The sequence below is a fragment of the Meleagris gallopavo genome, chromosome 22 (genome assembly GCF_905368555.1).
Source record: "Meleagris gallopavo chromosome 22, MGAL_WU_HG_1.1, whole genome shotgun sequence".
Lineage (NCBI taxonomy): Eukaryota > Metazoa > Chordata > Aves > Galliformes > Phasianidae > Meleagris > Meleagris gallopavo.
Genome location: NC_139425.1, coordinates 4,745,840 through 4,756,061, shown reverse-complemented (window position 1 = coordinate 4,756,061; position 10,222 = coordinate 4,745,840). Strand labels below are relative to the sequence as shown.

Genomic DNA, 10,222 nt, shown 5'->3' with positions numbered 1-10,222 from the left:
ATCTGAAAGTTGATAATTGCTTGTCAAACTGATTGACATTTGTAGAACTGTCTTTTCCATGAGACATGACTCCCTCCACACACACCCACCAAAAAAAGAATAGACAATTTGATTTTGTACTGTTTTTTTCCCTCTTTTAAGCACGGTAACTTTTTCTGGCTAAAAGTAGTAATTACTTAATGAATAGTCCTCCATGTTTCCCTGTCAGTCACTCACTGTAATGAGCAACTCGTTTTGTCTGCTTTGTTAACAATAAAAAAAGTGTTAAACTAATAATAATAAAGATGTTCCAGGACTTTGCTGTTAGCACACAGGGTGCCCCACAGAAAGCGTGACTGGGATAACAAGAGGGGGAGGGCAGATTTTCTCTCTAGACATCAAACAACATTTTGTACTTTTCTTTGAGCTTGGGACTGTTTTCCCCTCGCTACTTCTCCTGTGGCTTATCTTCAACCATGCCGAATAATTAGAGCATATTTAGGGGACGAGTCCAGTTATTATTTGTTCCCACTCTGTGAAAGTTTTTTTTCTTTTTTTTTTGAGCCAGATCTGTGAACCTCTGTTGAGCTGTTGGTATTGAGGTCAGGGCTTTTTACAAGCTAGAATTTTTATCATGAACTGGAGCCCAGAGTTAATTGTACACAAAGACACATTGTTGTTTCCATTAGGATTTACAGTACCACTGAATTTTAATTATTGGGTAACATTTCTTCCATTATAGTGTTCACTCCTCCTGCCCTCTTTGTGCCAGCACATGTTTCTTTTAGTTGCAGCAGTTTGCAATGCAAAGTGCAAAATACCCCCAGTAAATAATTAAATTGTGAATTCATCTTTGATGAAACATTATATTTGTCCCTGCCTAAAACGTAAAAACAACAAAAAGCCAGAGAACAATTTCATGTGAGTTATAAACCGTAATCTATTGTTTCCTGTTTATCTGCACTGGTTACTTTCAAAGTTCAAAGCCCAAGATGAGAGCTATACAGGAGGTCTTGATCATTTCTGGACAAAACATTCACTTCTCATTGACATAGGCTCTTGTGGGTATTAAAATCTTCTCAGATTCTTTCTATTTGATGATAAAATAGAGGTGCTGAAATGTTTCATCAGTTGCCATGAAGCAAATGCCTCTGCAGAGTTTTCATGCATGTAAAGGTAATAATTCACTCCTAGTCTGTGAGTGTGAGCAGGTTTGCAGATGGAATGTTTGTATGACTGAGCCTTGAGTCTCTTTTTAAAGGTAACAAGCAGTAGTTTCAAAAGACATCTAATAAAAAAGAGACTGTATCTATTAATTAGCTTGGGTCTTAGTTTTCTTTCCAGTCTGCATGCTTGAGTTCATGCAATGTGTGGAGCCTCACTCTGTGGAGCGGAGTTGATTTAAGTAGCCCCAAAAGTATAATGGGAAAAAATGATGCATTCAATCAATAAAATCCCTTTTCTGAACCCATTGTATAAATAGTTGGCGTTGGTTAATCACTAAGTCTCTCGCCTCTTCAGTCCTGTGTATTGTTTTATGAACCATCAATATACCTTGTGTATACATAGGGAAGTTTTGGGACTGGATCAGTCGACTTGAAATGAATTCAGGCACCACTGGGAGATGATATCAGAGGTGTGGTGGTTTTCCAAGCTGAAATAAATGCAAAGAGAGCCTTGGAGATGTTCTGTGGGTGGAAGAACTGCAGTGTGTGCTATGCATGGGGTAGATCCCAGTTGTGTGCATCCCAGAGGCAGAGCCTGGACAGTTGCCTGCATCCAGTCTACAGCACTAGCAGTCAACAAGAAGAGAATAAGAAGGCTCCTTTAATGATTTTATGAACCTTTCACACCCTCTTCCTGCTGTGTTCTTCTCCCTCCCCCTCTGTTTTGTGTTCCTGCTCCCACCCACGGTGTGGCTCTCATTCTGCCTCTAGCTGAGGTGGTCCCATACAGCTCTCCCAAGTGCCCGTATTTGCTGTTCTCTCACCAGGTCAGAGTGTGGTCTCTGGATGTGTGGGAGGTGTTATTCTCTTTCTCATATCCAGCTAATCATGGCTGCTGCCTCTATGGACAAGCTAAGTCTTGGTCAGCCAAACGAGTGGGCAACTCATTTTTCTGTTCAGAATTTCTTGGCAATGATAAGAAGATACAAAATGGTCCTTGGGGGAGTTTCAGCAAGATGTACAGAATTGTGGTGGGTTTCCCTCCTCCGCTTCCACATCTCAGGACTGAGTGAGGAGCTCTTCTGAGCTGGGCAGAAAATATCTGAGTCAGAGGAAGGGGTCTGTCTGGCTATGAAGGCGTGCATTGCTTAATGAAAATATGTCCACCAGTAGCTTCACTGCACATACAGAAGCCAGTCTCTTGTGTTATTCTCTTCTGTTTAACTGCAGTGGTAAATGCTTAATGAGGTTGAGTTTGAGCCTCTGTGGATGGTGCTTCTTTTGCATGTTGGTGCGAATTACTCAGAAATCAAGCACCTAAAATTGTTATGTGCTTTCCTTTCCTCAAAGGAAAATCTTCAGCAAGATACCAGCAGTTCCCTGTTATCCAGAAATCTTTCAGGTAATCAGAACTTTGTTCTTTCTAGTCCAGTTCCTGCTGATCTCACCAATCTGCTACCAACCATCCCTGAACACCATCGGTTGACTCTCGAAATGAGTCAGCACCTGTCAATATCTCTGAGCATGTCAGAACACCTGCTCCTCTTAAAAACAAAAGAGAAATGTCATGCAGTTGGTTGAGATTTGAGATTTCTGAGACTCATCTGCAAGAGATGATGGTCAAGGAAGATGTAGGTCTTGTGTACCCATGGCTGAGAGAAGTGAGTTTTACTCTGCCCTGTTATGAGTCAGCAAAGGGAGTACAAGAGATTGCTCTTGGATGGAGTGTTTTAGGAAGGAAGTTCCAAATGGGACTTTGAAAAAGCCTTCTGTGCCTCAGAAGGGCAAATACGAGTGGATGGGTCATAGCTCTGTTCTGCTGCAGCATGTTGGGGAGTGATGAAAGAGGTGTTCCTGCTGTAAAAAAGGCAAAGGATCAAGTCTGTCAGCGATGACGTGGGAGCAGGACTCTAACTGGGGGTGACTAAGATGGCCAGCCACTCTGCTTGCAGCAGCTCCAGAGCAGATTTGAGGGGCAGAGCACACGCCAGTGTCTGCCGAGCAGAGGGTGACTCAGGGCTGGCAAATGCCTTTCCTTAGTTGCTGTTTTGGAGCCCTCTGTGAAAATTCTCTGCTTTGCAAATCTCAGGTTTGCTGATTGTCTGTGAATTGCTGTGCTCGGACAGAGCGACAGCAGAAACACAGAGGTCTGTTCTCCCTCCTGCGCAGGGAGCAAACTGTGGCGTTTGCCATGAAGATGGGGCAAATCCTTTTGGCAGGACGAGTTCATTTGGTCATGCAAAGCAACTGCTGCCTTTCTCTGGCTGTGCAGCTATTAGAGATGTGAAGACAACCAGTCTGGGCTCTTCCAGAAGAATCCTGGCTGAGCAGCTGGGTCCTTGGAAGTGCTGCTAGTGCAGGTGATGGGGAGAGCAGCTCTGTGCAGGAGGCATTCCCAGATTTACATGAGGTTACTGCAGGAAAATCGTCAAAATTCAGATTTTCCACCACAGTATGAAAAATATTTGAGGAAATAATAGAAAATACGAACAAGGGAGCTTTCCCTTTCCTCTCTCTAGCCTTAATTTTAACCAGTTTCCTTGGAATCTGTGTAACTTTGAGGATCAAACTGAGCCCTGCCTGCACATTGTGTGTGTGCAATTAATAAGTGCTCATCTTTCAGCTCTCTTAGTAAGCAAAAGAAAACAGAATTGGATTAACTCTGCTATCCTCCATTGAAAATGAGTTCATCTAATGAGTAGCAACACAACTATGGAGTACGTGGTACTTCCTTACTGGAAAAATATTCTTTGCTGGACTTGTGCTCTTTTTCCTAAATTATTTTGTTTTCTCTTTTTTTGTTGTTGTTACAGCCAGAAGGGACAATCACAATTTCTCTGTACCAGCTTGACACAAATATTTACTTCTAGCCATTTTAATGAGAGCCAGGTTGTGTAAAGACTCTAAGGGTGAGTTTTTTCCTGTTCCCTCTCACATCAAAAGGAAATTTTTCATTGACTTCATTCCTGCTGGGTCAGGATGGAAAAGGATATTGGGAAATAATACTCCGAGAAGAAAAGTGGCATCAGCAAGATGTCCTGGTATCATTGTCTTATCACAGCTCACTGTCAAATTGTTATAAATGTAAATCACTAATTGCACTAATATTCCACTGAGCACCTAACGTGGCAACTATTTGATGAAGTGGAGTAGCAGAAGCACGGCAGAGGAATCCTCCCTGTGTTTTTTCATGCAAGTTTCATCATGTCTAAAAAAGCCACCAGGTTGGAAAGCTCAGTGCCCTTCATTAACACGGCACTAAGACCATGAATAAATCAGCGTGTCCTTCCAACTCCCGGGAGTCCTCCAGGCCAATGCGCGCTGTGCTTGTCAGACCAGGGGAAGGAAGGCAGGGAAGTCCTAGAGATTAAGCAGATAATAAGGGAAATTCCTTAGCCCTTAGCACAAGGCCTTTTCCCTCCCCCAGAACCTGCTGGGGCCGAATCGCCCCCGATTTGTGGCAGAGATAAGGAGGTCGTGGCCATGGCGGGTGGACAACAAACAGCACTTTATCTGCACTGCCACCCGCAGTCTGCCATCAATACGTGGTCATCGCTGCTCTGTCCTGCAGGAAGGATCTGTGAGCTGAGACACCCACGGCCCCCCGGTTCCTGCCTCAGAAGACCCTGGGTCACACAAGCAAGGATTCGGAAGAAAGAGGAAAAACACTCAAACAGGTATGAGCTGGGCACCCACAGCCACAAAATGACAAAGGAGGAAAAGGTTTGATTTCGGCTGTTTGTTTTTTCTTGTTTGAGAGTACACTCCTCAAAGCTACTGTTGTGTCTGCTTTCCTGTAGGCCTGGCAGGAAAACAGACCAAAAGAAAGGGGAAAAAAAAAAAAGGCTGGTGCTGGAAACATCTGGATTTTTGTATGTGCACAGCATCTTGGGACAGTCTGTATTCATTCAATAAATCCAATGCTTTTCCCTGAAATATATGGGAGCGGGAAGTATATATTAAAGATAACTATTCCTGTTTAAACTCAAGCCTGGGTTATTAACAGCAACGGGCGGTGATGAGAAGCAGCAACATGATGATCTATATGAGCAATGTTATGCTATCTCTCAGCCTCAGTTAGTTAGCTGTAATCATCGTGCAACCCCGACCATCAAAGGGGAGATACGATCAGATAAGCAAAACACTGTTGTGATTTTGCATCTGTGATATTTAAGTTATAATGATTACTTTTCGTGTCTTTGGTTAAAGTGATGGTGAAAACTCATTTCTCATTTACACACACATATATATACACGTATATCTTCGACCTATCAGAGCCTTCAGAAAGCGTGTGTCTGTGCATATGGAAGTGGTGGAGTCACTGTCCTGGAGGTGTTCAAGAACCGTGGGGATGTGGCACTGAGGGACCTGGTCAGTGGGCATGGTGGGATGGACTGGGGTTGGACTAGATGATTTCAGTGGTCTTTTCCAACCTTAATGATCCTATCATTCCTTCCTGAAATGCCAATGTGAGTGATTGTCTTCAGGAGAACATTGATAGGGGACTTACATTAATTGAAACTGGGCTTGCACTGTGTCCCAAAGGAGTTATGATTTCTGTGTCCCAGAATGAGTGGAACAGAGGACTGGAAATGCCTCCTCTGCTGCACCTTGAGCGCTCATCCTAACCAACACCCCAGATTGGGTACCATTGTAATGCTCCCCACCAAATGCATTTCTTCACTACCTGTATGATCTGTAAAACAACAGTAATTTGGGAGCTTACTGAAATCTTATCTGAGCTAGACAGAATTCCTTTGTTTGCAAAACCAGGGGGTGATCCCATGCCCAGAGAGATAACTGGGAGCATTATCACCAATTTCAGCTTAAAGCGGCTCACACCCTCATGCTGTAACTTTCTTGAGGTCGAGCCTGCTTCCTATATTTCCAGCACTTCTGCTTCTGGTCCTGACTGGAGCAGACTTTCTTGTGGGTATGTTTGTACTTCCCAGTCATTTGCATGTAATTTTATGCAAACATTTTTATCACAGATCAGTTCACACAACCACAAGCTGTGTTTTTATTTTCTCTGTCAGCTGAAAGCTTCGTCTACATTGCTTTTTTTGTCTCCTTGCTCCAGTATAACTACATCAAAGTAATTGCACAGGTGCAAACCCTGACTCTAGATGCTGTGTTTGTGCAGCAAAATATTCTGCTTTCCCCGTGCTTTTTGTTGGTCTGAACCCAGGTACCTCAAACTTTGCCAGCACCAGCACTTTTCAGAGCTTCAGCAAAACTTATGCATTAGTATAATTGCACCAGAGCAAACTTTGGGCAGGCTTTGAGACATTTCTTGTTGCAGGAGAGAAGCGAAGTCTTGACAGGACAGGCAGCTCTTGTGTCAGTGGATCGTTTCTTCAAAAGGCTGCGATCAAAAGATCAAAAGATGCTGCCACATCTCTCACTTGGCAGTCAAGGGCAGAGATGCGCTCACAGGGCCTGTCCCCAGGTGGAGGTGAGCCCTGGGAGCACCTGGGCTGGAGGAGCAGGAGTAGAGCATGCAGGGCCTCACCGCAGGTAGTGAGCCACCAGTAAGCTTCGGTTGGAAATTGTTGGGTTGGATCTGGCACCTCTACAAGAATAATGCTCATTAGATGGTATCCACTTCATCTCTTTCTCCCAGCAGATTAAATACTTGCTCTTATCGTACAGAACATTAAAAGATATTGCTACACGACACTGTGGATTTATCAATAATTAATTCTCAGTTGTGGAAATGCATATTTCCTTTATGTATACACAAGGTGCTATTGCTCAATTTAAAACAAGCCTGATCTGAAATTCATACTTGGACTTTTTCATCCTTTCTGCCAATGACTCTTACCAGTTTCTGCCACAAGGAAACAGAAATTCTCCCTTTGAAGATGCCAGAACTTGGCACAATCAGAGGAATCGACTCCCCAGACAGGCTTTGAGCTGCCAAGTATCAGCCCATTGAATTCTTTCTTCCAGAGCAATTTTAAATCCTAGAAAACAGGCACTTATGTCAGAGCTCTCAAAAAGCACTGAGTGTGCTGAGATGCTGTAGGGGATGGGAACAGCAAATGGACGAGTCCGTGCTTTCAAACGCCAACCAAACCAGCATGCAGACTCTTTGTGAGCACAGCCTGGGGCACCTTGGCCGCGGCCACAGGAAGAGCAGCACGTTTGGCACAGCCCCGTGGTCATGGGAGAGAGGGTGCTCTGATCATGGACAATGCAGATGCTATGACCATGGACAATCTGGGTGCTTGACCACAGCAGAGGGGATCCTGATCAGCTCTGCTGGTGCTGAGTGGTGCACCCAGCCTGCATGCATGTGTCCATTACTCACCATGAGCAGCAATACCCAAATGAAACCACATGGACTCTCGGGAACCTTTTTTCTACAGTTACTTATGTAAATTTTTTTCTGCTGAAGGATGATCAGCGCTACAAGCAGGTGCTGCGGGATCTGTGCTGCGCTGTCAGTCTGTTTAATGTGACCTTGAACCACCAACTACAAGGGCAGACCCGAATATGCCAGTGTGCTCTACAAAGGAATACGCACAGAAGTCTCAGATCCGTTTTTAAGATTGTATTCACCATCACTCCTTTAACTCCAATCTGCTGGTAAAACTGAACCAGAGAGAAACACTGCTCCACCTTAGTAAAAATAATTCCTTTTTTAAAATTTTTTCTTCTTTCATTACAAGATTTCTGTGCTGAGCTGTTGGAACAAACCAGGGAAGGTTTTTTTTTTTTTATTTTTTTATTTTATTTATTTTTAATGCAGGAGCAAATAGGTTAAAACAGTTTCAAAGCTCTGCTTTGCTCATCCTTAATGGAAACTCGGGGACTGAGTTTAGAACTATGTTTGTTAAGAACAAGGAAAAAAGCATCAGAAAGCTGGCAAAGGGAGATGGTATGCTCAGGAATTACACGCAGTTGGGTGTCACTGCATGGGGCAAGTCTGAACTATGTATGTGCATGTGAGAATCTGTAGTAGTCTGTGCTGGCAAAGGAGATGGCAATCTGCCAGACTCCTCCTGAGTTGTCCAATCCCTCCTCGGTGTTTGCTGACAGACCCTCATGTAAAAGCATACCTAAGCTGGGGATGTGTGCACTGCAAATGAGGTGGCTTTCAGATAATAATAATAAAAAATCACTGTGGACCTTGTGTAGCTTTTGAAACCAGCTCTCCCCACAACAAAACTGAGGGATGCCTGGAGATGGGTTATGTATGTGCATCAGAGCCAGGGGCCCATTTCATTGACGTTTTAGTCCCCAGAGTCCATCATTGTTTTCAAGCTGCATTTAATGGTTCAAACCTGTACTGTTTTTTTGCACAGAGAAATCATCTGGACTGCAAGTTCCTCTGATGGCTGCTCCCTCAATCTCTAAATATGCAAGAGAACTTCACGTTCTCCCCTAAGACAGTAAACCAGGCTGGCATCACTCAATGGCTTCTTTACTTCTTGTGGTAACTGATTGCTTCAGCTTTGGCCTTAGTCTTGTCCAATTTCTTTACTAATTTCATCAGAACAACTGCAACACCCTGACCTGTTTACTCTCCGTCTTGATTCACTCTTCTATGTCTGGTTGATGCTTACTTGTTCTGTAAGTACTACAAGAGCTGGGGATGCTTTCAACACAGGACATCTATGGGTAGCTCAACCTGCCCACCACCAGTCCTTCTGATCTCCTGAGCTCTCCTTACTGCCACAAAGTTCCTGAGCATTCCTCACCTGAGCATGCATTTGCATGGATGGCCTGGGGAAAAAAACTTGCTCTAGCTGAGGAATGTGCAATACCTAAAGACACCACAGACAGGCTGTGTAAGAGGAAGAGGGGACGTCTCAGGACAACATTTCTCATGTCATGTGGAGTTACGGAAAACCCCCGAATGCCTGGTGCTAAGGGTTTGTGTTACTTAGACCAGTTTTGCACAAGGCTGTATCTAAAGCCATTGGACTTCTGCAGAATCCATGTAAGAGGAACAAACTCAGCCACCAAAACTAGCAATGGTGAGAACTCTCCATCTGCCTCTGATTGCCTCATGTGGCACTCGCAGAAGAGTTCACTTTCCTATGTACTGCAAACATCTGAACGTGTATGAGAGTGTGAAATAACTTCAAAATTCTGTCTTTAATAGCCTACAGAGCAGTGATAGCCTACAGTAGCATCATGGGAAGTTCTGTTTGGATAGTAAGAAAAATTTATTCTCCTAAACAGAGGTAATGCAGTGGCACAGCTGCCCGGGGAGGTGGTGGAGTCACCGTCGCTGGGGGTGTTCAAGAACTGTGGAGATGTGGCACTGGGCATGGTGGGGATGGGTTGGTGGTTGGACTTGATGAGTAGTCTTCTCCAATCTTAATGATTCTATCATTCTATCTTAGGAAAATAGCTTGCACTTAATAGTCTTCCAGGAAAGTATCACATATAAATTGCACAAAATCATTTAGCCAAGTAGCACTTTATTACAGCTGGTAGTGTTATCCAAACTCCATGGAACTCCTCCATTGAGGTCCTCTTCTCATTGAGTAGGGGCTGTAGAAATGAAAAGGACAGTACAAATTCAGCAGACTCCCCATCACATGGAGATGCAGCTGAAGGATCCTGTATTTTTCAGCCCTTTACCACCCAGACCAGACCTATACTTGGCTTTCTCCAGATCCCAGCAAACTGGAAGTGGGAACAGAAAGACAGTTGCATTGACGGCTGTGCAGAAATTGTGTGAAAACACAGATGTGATATTAACTGGCTGAGACAGTCAAAGAATACACCAATCAAGGTGTTTCCCTCTACTAATTAATATCCTGTGAAGCATCGCCTATGTTTTAATGCTTCTCCTACCCACAAGACCTTGCCAGAAGGCAGCTGCCCTTCTGCAAGCTTCAAGCTTTCTATCCACCTTTATTGAAGCAGATCAAAGCATCTGTCATCTCCCTAAAAAGCAACATGTGAGTGGTTAAACTGAAGGCCAAAGAGGCAAAATTAGTGTTATTTTTAGAGAAAATTTGCTACCACTCAGCAGTAAACTTCCAGCCAGTGCAGTGTTTAATAGCCGGGAACTCGCACAACAAGTTGTGGTGCTTTGTGAGACCATCAGGCTCTCT

At 43.9% G+C, this 10,222-nt stretch overlaps 1 long non-coding RNA gene across 1 annotated transcript; it reads left to right on the top strand.

Moving 5' to 3' along the window:
* The first annotated feature begins 2,499 nt into the window (after positions 1-2,499).
* Positions 2,500-4,873, top strand: LOC146542948 (uncharacterized). Its single transcript, XR_014887791.1, has 3 exons — positions 2,500-2,547; positions 3,959-4,054; positions 4,717-4,873. It is a non-coding gene; the product is annotated as an uncharacterized LOC146542948 (long non-coding RNA).
* Positions 4,874-10,222: the final 5,349 nt, after the last annotated feature.